At 38.2% G+C, this 10,956-nt stretch overlaps 1 long non-coding RNA gene across 3 annotated transcripts in view; it reads left to right on the top strand.

Annotated features, from left to right (window-relative positions):
- The first annotated feature begins 397 nt into the window (after positions 1 to 397).
- LOC112136170 overlaps positions 398 to 10,956 on the top strand; it is a 35,999-nt gene continuing 25,440 nt past the window's right edge. For all 3 annotated transcript variants that reach the window (XR_002917294.2, XR_002917293.2, XR_004948808.1), the window contains exon 1: positions 398 to 484. This is a non-coding gene — a long non-coding RNA (uncharacterized LOC112136170). The remainder of the gene's footprint in view (positions 485 to 10,956) is intronic.

Genomic DNA, 10,956 nt, shown 5'->3' with positions numbered 1-10,956 from the left:
GCCATACTTTTTCTTTTTAATCTAGCAGCTTGACCTAGCGTTGATCAGCTAGCTTTGTGAGCACGGGGGATGAAAGGGAGCAGACTATTTCCTGGTGGAAGAAGTGAGCAACGAATTGAGAGAACTGGTTTGAACACGAATTATTGAGCAAGGACTTTTAATAGAGATTATATGTCACCATTTGAATAAATCCTGAAATATTCATCTGTTGTTGTCTATGTAGAGGCTTGGAAAATAATAAAAATAAATTGGGAAATAGTCTAAAAGAAAAACAGACACCCCTTACATTTTTTATTTACTTACTTTCATTGTTAATTACAGAGTCTCGTTTCCAACTCTTTTGAATTACTGTAATTCCCAAACTGTCCGCTAGGTGGGAGCGCAGAGCACAGTGAAATAGAGGCGCACCAGAGGAAGAATTTACCCTCCTGATAAAACGCTACTAGCATATGAAAATATTCTGCCTCTCTGTTCCAACTAACTGGTAAGTAAACATGAAATGGAAAAAGTAATTAGCAGTCAATATGCCTGAAAGTCTCACAGAGAACCTAGGTTAATGTAGTTCGAGTTAAAAGGTTTGTTGTGAGGAATTTTGTGATGTATGTTGTGAAGTGTTGAAAGCTAACTCGCTAATGCTAGCGGCCATGTTTATTGGGAATGGTATATTCTAACTAGTTTTGAATCTGTTTTATCACCTGAAAAATGTAAAGGATGTGTCACATGATGGTTGTTGGAGTAAAAATAATATATTTATATATTCTTGTCCCTGTGTGAAAACATAGAAAGGCACACTTTTGTAAAAAGAAAAAAGAAATTGCACTCCTTTCAAAACTAGGCTAACCGCGCTCACAGTCCATCCGGTCCAGCTCCAGTGCAGACGGCGGAGTCTTTACGTAACTAGAAAAGTGTGAGAGGCACTCACACTGCATCCGTACGGAGCCATGTCAGGGCCTTTAGGGTTTGAAAACCCAAATAAAACAACAAAACAAAAACTAAAGTGTCTGAAACTTTCTGCAATTCTAAAACAAACGTAATTATTACCAGCTTCAAATTTTCTGTTCAGGTTTCAAAACTCAAAATTTCAGTTACAAATGTTTTTTTTTTTCAATTTCAAATCTGAAAACTTTCAAGTTTAAAACTTTTGTCCCTGTTCTTCTGCGTGGGGGCGGGGCTAACACAACAAACCAATCAAAATCGATGAGGACGGTAACCTTAGTCCTGGTGCATTCACTGACTCCGAGAACTTGGACAACTATGGTCAGAAAATGTCTGTAATGTCTAGGGCTGTAACGAGTATCCAGGTGCTCGGGTATTCACAATTTGCTCCAGAAAATTCGAGTACGGATATTTGCGACGTCCAAGATCGCTGATTCGCGATCTTTATAAATGTAGTAAATTGTAGTAAAACATGATCAAAACATTATCTGGGGATGATGTATTTTTGCTCTGAAATGCAGATTAATGTAGGATTTTAAGTTTATGAACTAAAACAAAGCCGAAAGAGCCGTGATATTGCCACCAGAAGTAAACACATCTTCGTGACGGTGAAGCTTCCGGTTTTCAAAGTAAAACTAGTGAGAGCTTTTTTCTGTTCAAAAACTGAGACTGAAGTTTCGCTCACAGGCATAACTTCTGAAACAATGAATTAGCTTTAACATCGGAGCTTTAGCGCCAGTGTTTACATTCTTTTGGTTATGGTAACTCTTCAATATTTGATGCAACATTTTCAAGTTTTGCTGTGAAATGATCCAAAACAGCAGTGGTTTTTATCCTTTTTATGTTGTTTATGTTACTGCTGGGGCTGCACGGTGGCGCAGTGGTTAGCGCTCTTGCCTCACAGCGAGAAGGCCCCGGTTCGAATCCCGGCTGGGACCTTTCTGTGTGGAGTTTGCATGTTCTCCCCGTGCATGCGTGGGTTTTCACCGGGGACTCTGGCTTCCTCCCACCGTCCAAAAACATGCTTCATAGGTTGATTGGTGACTCTAAATTGTCCCTAGGTGTGAATGTGAGAGTGGATGTTTGTGTGATTGAGGCCCTGAGACAGACTGGCGACCTGTCCAGGGTGTAGCCCGCCTTCGCCCTTCAGTAGCCGGGTTAGGCTCTGGCACCCCCGCGACCCCGAAAGGGAAGAAGCGGTCTGGAAGATGAATGAATGAATGAATGTTACTGCTGAACCAGAAGATTGACAAAAAAAGTTTAAAATGACAAACAAAATGTCTTTCTATCTGAATCTTTGTGGGTTTTTTTTTTTAAATCAGTTTTATTTATTCTGATCTCCTGTTCTGAATTAAGGTATAAATGATGATTAAATACAAATAATTTAAATTTTCATCTATCTAGTAAATAAACATACACATAGCAAAAAAAAACGTTATAATAAAAAGTAAGAATTGTGGTTCGATTCGTGAATCGTTTAGCTTGATTCGTGAATAGAATCGGATCGCCACCTAAGCAACGATCCACAGCCCTAGTAATGTCTGTACCATCATAGTCTTGCGTTGTCCAAAGAAAGCCGTAAAAAAGCTTTTATCACGTACAAATGCTGCGTCCAAAACACCGTTCTAGCAAGTTCAAAAGGCTATTCTGGTGTGTTTCAAGCACAATAGTCAGTAAATGAACCAGGACTAAGGTTATCACCCTCATCGATTTTGATTGGTCTTTCATTTTAGCCCCGCCCCCAGACGTCAAAACGGGGCCAAAAGTTTAAAATCATAAATTTTCAGATTTGAAACTGAAAAAAGTTAAGAAAGTGAAATTTTGAGTTTTGAAAACTTAAAAACAGAAAATCTGAAGATGAAAATAATTAAGTGTATATCACAATTGCAGAAAGTTTCAGACACACACATTTTTTTTTAGCCAAACACCAATATTTTCTTCAAGTTGTTTTATTTGGGTTTCAAATCTTAATAGCCCAGATTTGACTCCAAACAGCCAACATCTTTTGGTTTCAAATGTTCTCAATTTTTTGTGAAATTTGGGCTACTAATGACCCTACACCGAAAATCATGCTGGCAGATGTAAATTTCATCCAGAATATTTTGAAAAATAACACCTACTTCCCGCTGTACTCGCCTTTTTAAGCCTATATAAGACAAAAATATTAATAAAGTAACTATAACAGAACAGTTACCAATAACCACACAAACCTACTTAGGCGCTGAGCCCTCTCACTCAAACTGTATCAATAATTCATTCATTTTACAAGAGACTAACTTCATCTGACATCACCACCACTGACGAGGCTGTTTATCTGTCACTTGTATGAATCCCAAAATGGGGTTAAGAGTTCAACCAAACTGTACAAACAAGCAATGCAAGATCTGAATTGTATAGATTGGAGAATCTCAGCTTCAGCAGAATGAAGGCAATCTGGAAACAGTGTTCCTTTTTTTTAATTAAATATTAGGACTCAGTTTATTAGTGTTGATCATTGCTTATAAACTGCAATATTTCTTGTTCATGTTTTCCAGGAAGTGAGAACAGCTTTTTTAAAATTTTACATGAAAATGTATCATTTTATGAAAATTCTTCCTTCAGCTCACTTTAAATCACTTGATATGTGAGAACAGTTTTTCTCTACTAAATTAATCTGGTTTGGGGGTAAAAATAAAACATTTATATCATTTTTTAATCAAATAGTTTTTAATCAGTAATTTAATCTTTTTTTTTTTTTTCAAAGCTGAGTCCAGTTTCAATGTTAAGTCGCAATCTGAGGTCTTGTAATGTGAGTTCAGTCGTGTCGTGTCGGTCCAGCAGTGGGGCGATTTGAGCGTCAGGTGTGTTGCGTCAGTCTGGTAGCGGCACGATTTGAGCTTTACATATCCAGAGTTTAAAAATCTGAGCTTTGGCGAAGACGTCTCATCAACCAATCATGGACTCTTTGGGCATGTGTCGTGTTCAATGACTTGATCGGTGGGTAGAGTCCCAATCCAACACAGAGGATCAATCTGATCAATTTCTTCCTAAAATGTATGAAATTTTTCTTAGATCTACATTGAGACAATAAGAAATTCTCCATTTTTTTTCTCTCTCTTGTATGCGGGACACCAAGTCGTCAAACTGCATTACAGAGACAGGGAAACGCCACACAAATCTGAATGATTTGAATGATCTGGATTACTGATGTTTTTGTAAATAAAATAAAATAAATTAAAATAAAATAAATAATAAATTTTGAAATAAATGAATCTGATCTCTAAACATCATCTGTGTCTCCCATGCATTGTAAATGAGTCATCCAGACACCACTCCATGTAGCGATCAGGCTAAAAACATTTAGCTCCTCCCACACACATCTGGGATATCAAGGTTTTTGGACAGCGGAGATTTGAATCGTGAATCATGTTTGGTGTGAATGCAGTTTAAGTTTTCACCATTAATAAATACATATATTTTAATTTTAGTTAAGTATTTTAAAATTAATTTCATATCTTTTTTTTGCCCGTGTAGTTCTTCATGTAAATGTCTTAGTCTTTAAGTTTGGATTTCCTTCATTCTTTTCTGTAATTTACTTTATGCTTGAGCTGAAAACAGCATCTCAAATCCGGCAATTTAGGTATGTCGATAGTCTTTGATTTCATAATATGTGCATGCATGATTCTCAGTTAGAACCCTTTGCCATTTTCATTCGAGAAAAACTAAATATTAAGAGACAAAAAAAAAAAATCCCAAACATACTATTTTAAATAAATGTTTTCATGGTTTCCTGCAGCGATCTCCTCATCAGATTTGGCTGAACAGTTAAATGAGCCAATGTGCTGTTTTCCACATGAACATAAATTGAGGATCTGTAGCACAGACAGAACCTGGAGGGCTTGCAGCAAACAGAGCACTCAGTGGAACCGTGCTGGAGTGATTTTAATCAGCAAATATGACATAAAAGCGAATTAGCACTAAGAGATGATTGCTAAAAAAGAGAGAAAATGGCAAAAACAGTCCAGAATTATTGATGAGTTGTTTTCTACTTTTTCTATATATTTTTTTTCTACATTGTTTTGCATTTCAGGATATTAGCATTCCTTCCCTGTATCACCTTTTTAACATGCCAGCAGGGTAAACATCCAGATTACTGCAGAGGCATGACAACAAACCCAAAAACGTGCTCACCTGACTGAAAGAGGGAATTGTGCAAATGTGAGGAATGTCATGGTTTGCTAATCTATCTGCTAATCACAACAGAAACCTGTCTCTTGCTATAAAAAGCAAAAGCATTTGAAATGACTTGGTGGTAACGGATCTCTCCCTCCGCTTATTCTGATGCAAAGTGAAGCTTCACCTCCGAGCTCCCACCAACCTTCATCTGATAGTCTTTCCGAAGGTTCTGACACCGATAACACTGCACTGTTGTTGCCCTGGCTTCACTTTGTGAACACCCAAGAGGGATTAGCATTTCTGCCTGCTTATAGCCTCAACGGGCCTATTGGCAGGTAGGGGGCAGCCTGCTGCAGAGTCGTGCAAAATACTTGTAATGAAAATGTAATTAGAGAGTAATAGAATATACTTTCCATAAAAAGTTTTGACAGGTTATGAATCAAAATGAATCGTTTCTGTAAATTATTACCGATACCCATCCCTAGTGATGTCCCATTGGTAATTCACTGGGTATAACAGGATCTTGATTTACTTTTTGCTGCAAAAACACCTTCAGCTATTCTGGAAAGTCATTTAGGAATGACTTTATGGAAATGTTTGACAATTCCTCCACCAGCACATTAGTGTAGTCAGACACCGATGTTGGTCAAGAAGGCCTGGGCTTGCAGTCTTCAGTCTAGTTCATCCCCAATGGGCTCTATCAGGTTACAGTCAGGACAATAACAGGTCAATAACAGTCAAGTTCCCATGCACCAGACTCAATCATCTGTGTCTTCATGGAGCTTGCTTTGTGCACTGGTGCGCAGTCGTATAGGAACCATAAGAACAATTCCTAAGTTGGGGAACGTGGAATCAATGAAAAGCTTTTGGATTACATGCCTGGTCCTGGTGTATGTAGCATCATAGCAGAAGGCAAAGGAGCCACCATGTGTTTGTGCATGAGTGAAGAGGACCGACTGTGGTAGAAAAGCCCTATATAAGGGTACAACATTTATCATTCACAGAGTTCCTCAGAAAAGCCCATCCATTCACTTATGTTGGTAGAAACAGTCTGTATGTCATTGTACATCAGTGTACAAAATACACCTGTGGCCTTGAAAGGGATTTTAACACCCGAGTTCTAATATTTGGATGGGTGAGTGAGTACTTTTGGAAATACAGTGTACTTCAAAGTTGCATTGCAAAGAGAAACCTTAGTGTTTTGGTGATTTTAAAAAATGCATTAAGCTGTCAGGTTGTCAGAACGGGGGAAAAAAATAAAGCATCTGCCTTGTTTCAAGCCATATAAAGGCAGCATCCTGCTCCAAAAACAGAGGGTAATATGTCTAGCCAGAAAAAAAGAAACAAAAGCAAACAAAAAAATATATAAAAAGATGTTTGTTGAGTTGAGTGCAGAGCAGCACACAGGCCAGACTTAGTTTTTTATTGTTGCTGGTGTTTCAAAAACTCTGCAACAGATGTTATCTGACACAAGAGAAGATTACACGCTGCTATTTCCAGTTCTTACACTGACCACTCAGAACGGAACGTTTCTTTAAGATGTTTGCTTCTTTTTCTCTCTGACTATAAAAGATACATGCAACTTAAATTCAAAACAAACCAAAATGCATCAAAGAAAACTGGAGAAAAGCTCTTGGTGGAGTTTAGAAAGAGGAGCATCCTATTCTTGAGTTATATAAGAGTCGAGCTTCTCATCGCTCTTCAGGGCCTTTTGATTTTCTTTTGTCATAAAAGAAAAATGTCAATATGAGATTTGGAGACTTTTTTTCTATTTGAAAATGTTATTGTAATTAAATTAACATTAAAACTGACATAGATATTATAATTATATTGCAGTTTTTAAAATAAAACTGCAACTTTCTTTGCAGATGCTACACTTTTTTCATAAATTATGCACCTCACACCACAGTAGAAACAGGCTCAAGGACTTCTGTATTTATGCATTACAGGTCACACAGCACTTTAAAGTGTAAAGAGAATCAATGGTTTGTTTATGAACTTATATAAGGCGCACCAAACTATATAGTATGTTACGCAAGACAAAAAAAGTCAAAGATAAGTCAATTTTATTGACTGTTTTCACAGTAATTCTGGAACTTGTTTATAACATGCTACACGTTAGCCATGGTAGCGGTGTCAGCTGTTGTTATCACAATACCTGTAACTCCCAATCTTGTTTGCAACGCATAAAAATACAGTCTGATAATTCTAAGACAAATGTTATATTACTACGCTAACACTAAAAAAAAAAAATAGTCCGACACCGCTACACATTAGCTATGTTAGTGTATTTACAATACCTGTAAGTCCCAACTTTGTTTGCAAAACGTAAAAATAGACTGATACTGCTAAAACGAACGTTGGTGTAACCACGCTAACTCTCAATCGTGCAAGTAACAAAAGTCACTGTCTGACACCGCCGGAAATTAGCTGCATTAATTTATTTACATTAACTGTCTTTACTGTGACTACGCTAACTCACAAGTTAGCCACGTTAGCGTTTTCTCAATACCTGTAACTCCAAACCTTGTTTGCAACACATAAACAAACAGAGTGACAACACTAAAACAATTGTGACAGTGACCACGCCAACTTATGTTACTGTAACTGCTCTAATTCCCAACCTTGTGACATATAAAACCTCAGTGCGACACCGCTACATGTTTGCCATTTTCGTGTATTTACAATACCTGTAGCTCTCACCCTTGATTGCAGTATGAAAAAATATCGACTGATACCACAAAAAATGTTACTGTTACTACTCTAACTCTGAACCTTGCAAGTAGCACATTGAAAGTTGACTTAGTGTATCTACAGTAACAACCATCTTAACTGCGACTAAACTAATTCAGACGTTAGCTAGCCATGCTAGCGTTTTCTCAAAACCTGTAACTAATACCCAACCTTGTGAGTAGCACATTAAAAACTGCAGTCCAACACAGCTACACATTAGCCGCTTAAGTGTATTTACAAATCAGTCTTTACTGTGACTACACTAATTCACACGTTAGCGGCATTAGCATTTTTTTAACACCTGTAGCTCCCAACCTTGTTTGTTTTAGGTGTATCCTGTTATTTTTTTTTACATGTTGCAAACATTATGACTACACTAGTTCCCAACCTTGTTAGTAACATGCATAGACTGTAAATAGAAGGACAAAGCGAGTGTGACATCACCCATAGAAAATGCCTTACCTCCGGCTCCAGCGAAATTAAGCCAATTCCGTTGGCATTTTTCAGGTGACGCCATAAGGAGCCAGACGGCAGCGATTACACCAAATTGGTCTGATTCATATTTCTGGGAAAACTACTGTCGCCAATCCTAAAGGTCCTAGAATGTCCTCAATTCATTTCAATTAAAACATAGCACCTTTTTCATATTTAAATAGTAAACAAAATTTGTTTTAACACAAACTGACAAAAATGTCAGCCTAAATACCCTACAAGCCAGTTCTTGCAGCTTAACACTCAATATTTTTATTTTTGCAGTCGAATTTTGTTTCTTAAATGTGCTTAAATTCAGTTGACTCCCAATTTTCACACTTCTTACAGCAAACATGTCACCTCAATAACTAGTTGGTTTTGGAAATAACTCGTTTCTTCATTACTACACTTTCACCTGAAATGCTGCTGAAGAAACTCTTGTCTAGTTAAGGAACACCTCCCTAAACACTGAAAAGATGAGTTAATTATTAAAGTACTCGTGTAGGCGATCTCGTGTCTCTTAATATTGCATTCTTGTTGGGAATTAAAGCTCAAGGGACGCCCTGCACTGTTTCTTTATGCCACCTTTGCTTCTTGGCAAAGCTTTGTACCAACTGAAGGTGTTAAGAAGGGAAGGAATCTGAACACAAGGGGATTCTGATCCTCAAAAACAGCTTATCAGTCGCTGACAGCAACTGTCTGTTTGAATCCGCTTTAGGTTTTCTAAATCGTCTTGGATATCTGGACAAAATCTACCTTTTAGGCTAGTGCTACGGAAAATCTGGCTCATTCTGCATTCATAACCCTGAATGTTAAGAAGCACCAGTCATCACATTAATCATAATTTCTCTTCCTGAATCCCATGTTTGATAAATAAGCAATAAATCAGTTCTGAGTGGGACCGTGAAGCCCTTTCATCATGCCTCCGAGCCTCACATGAGGAGTTTGGGTGATGTGCATGACAGAACAATGACAAGGACTTACTGCACTGATTAGTCTGGGAGCAGCAGTCACTCTTCACCTCTTATCGCCGCCTTGATGTTCCTGTGGTCGGCTCTGATGAGCTTCCAGGTGCTTAGGTTTGTAAATGTGGATCCTTTCTCGTCTTTGCAGGATTCCTGCCAAAGCTCCTGATATGTCAAGACCTTGATTAGAATATTAATGCACTGAGGAAAAACCTTTAGGTTGGTGAAATTCTGAGGCACTCGAGTGTTGGAATTGTATACAACACTGTAGCTGGTAAAAGTCTGACTTTAAAAGTTGCTAAATTCCTGATTTGATTGTTTTGGTATTTTGCTGATATTTTAGCAGATCAATTTTATTCATGAGCACTTTGCTGTTGCAAAGTATGAACATGGAAAAATCTATGGAAAGAATTCCTCACTGATAGTATTTTCAGGTTTCATTTTGGGGATAATTATTTAATGAACCTCTTCAATTTGTTCTATATTTAAAGTTAAAACCTTGATATTTCAAAACAGGAGCCAGCGGCACAGGTTCATTGAATTGTCAACTATAGATCCCCTCATTCAGAGAATTCCAACCTCTGTCAGCCTTCTTTAGTAATCTATTTCACCAGTTTAGAAATTGTTAAAAGCCTCAATTGCATGTACTCGTTCAGGGGATGACCTGTACATGTGATGTGGGTTTTTGGGTTGTCCGAGCTCATAGAGCAGGGGTGTCAAACATACGACTCGAGGGCAGTATCCAGTCCGCCAGATGGTTTACTCCAGCCCAGTCACGAAGAGAAAAAAATATGAGGTTGTTGGGGAAAAAAGTTTGTAGTCCATTCCTGTGGCGAGTTATGGTTACTCAGAGAAATGACCACAATGCACGATTCTGCCAATTCTCCAAAGGAAATGCAGAACCGGCATAGTAAGAGGTCAAGAAATTAACATACTAAACAATGTAGTACTAAGTGATTAGGCTACTAGGCTGTTTGAGGCATTTTTTCCAACTGAGAAAAAAAACAAAACAAAAACAGAGCTACAGATAACAAGTTGACCATAGGTTATTTTGTTATTGTGTTACTGGTCCGGCCCATTAAGATTTGGGTTGAATGTGGCCCCTGAACCAAAATGAGTTGGACACACCTTTCGTAGCGGGTTGTCAAAAGATACCCAATTGTGTCTTGCAATTCTCTTGTGGTTTATATGGCCACATTATTGATGTCATGGATAAGGAACATTTTATTGCCATGTGTGTGATAAGTGTATGGTAAAGTATTGGTAAAGATCATGTAAGTTACACGCACTTGATGCTGTTGTACAGTGCCCTGTACGCCTCATTCTAGTCATTAGTGAGGTACGTGCACTGATCGCCGCACGAATGGGGTGTTCAGGTGATTTGTAAGTGCCCATCGGACGGCCATAGGATGCCCACACAAACTACACTCTGATATGCTTTTTTTCTAACAGTCACACACTTATTACTTGTGCACAGGTTTCACGAATGTTCGCCAAGACCATAGAGAGTAGGAACACTTGACAGAGCGAGGTGTTGACGTCACCCATTGAAAATACCTTACCTCCAGCTCTTGCAAAGTCCAGCCGAATCCGTCACCATTGCTTCCTGATAAGAGCGCCGTCTTTTTGGAGACTGACGATGCTGATTGGTCCATGTCGGTCTGAGTCATGTTTTTAGAGAAACTAGAGTTGGCAG

This window comes from Oryzias melastigma, linkage group LG12, assembly GCF_002922805.2.
Source record: "Oryzias melastigma strain HK-1 linkage group LG12, ASM292280v2, whole genome shotgun sequence".
Lineage (NCBI taxonomy): Eukaryota > Metazoa > Chordata > Actinopteri > Beloniformes > Adrianichthyidae > Oryzias > Oryzias melastigma.
The sequence above is the reverse complement of the archived record's forward strand: the minus strand, read 5'-3'. Positions and strand labels throughout refer to the sequence as shown.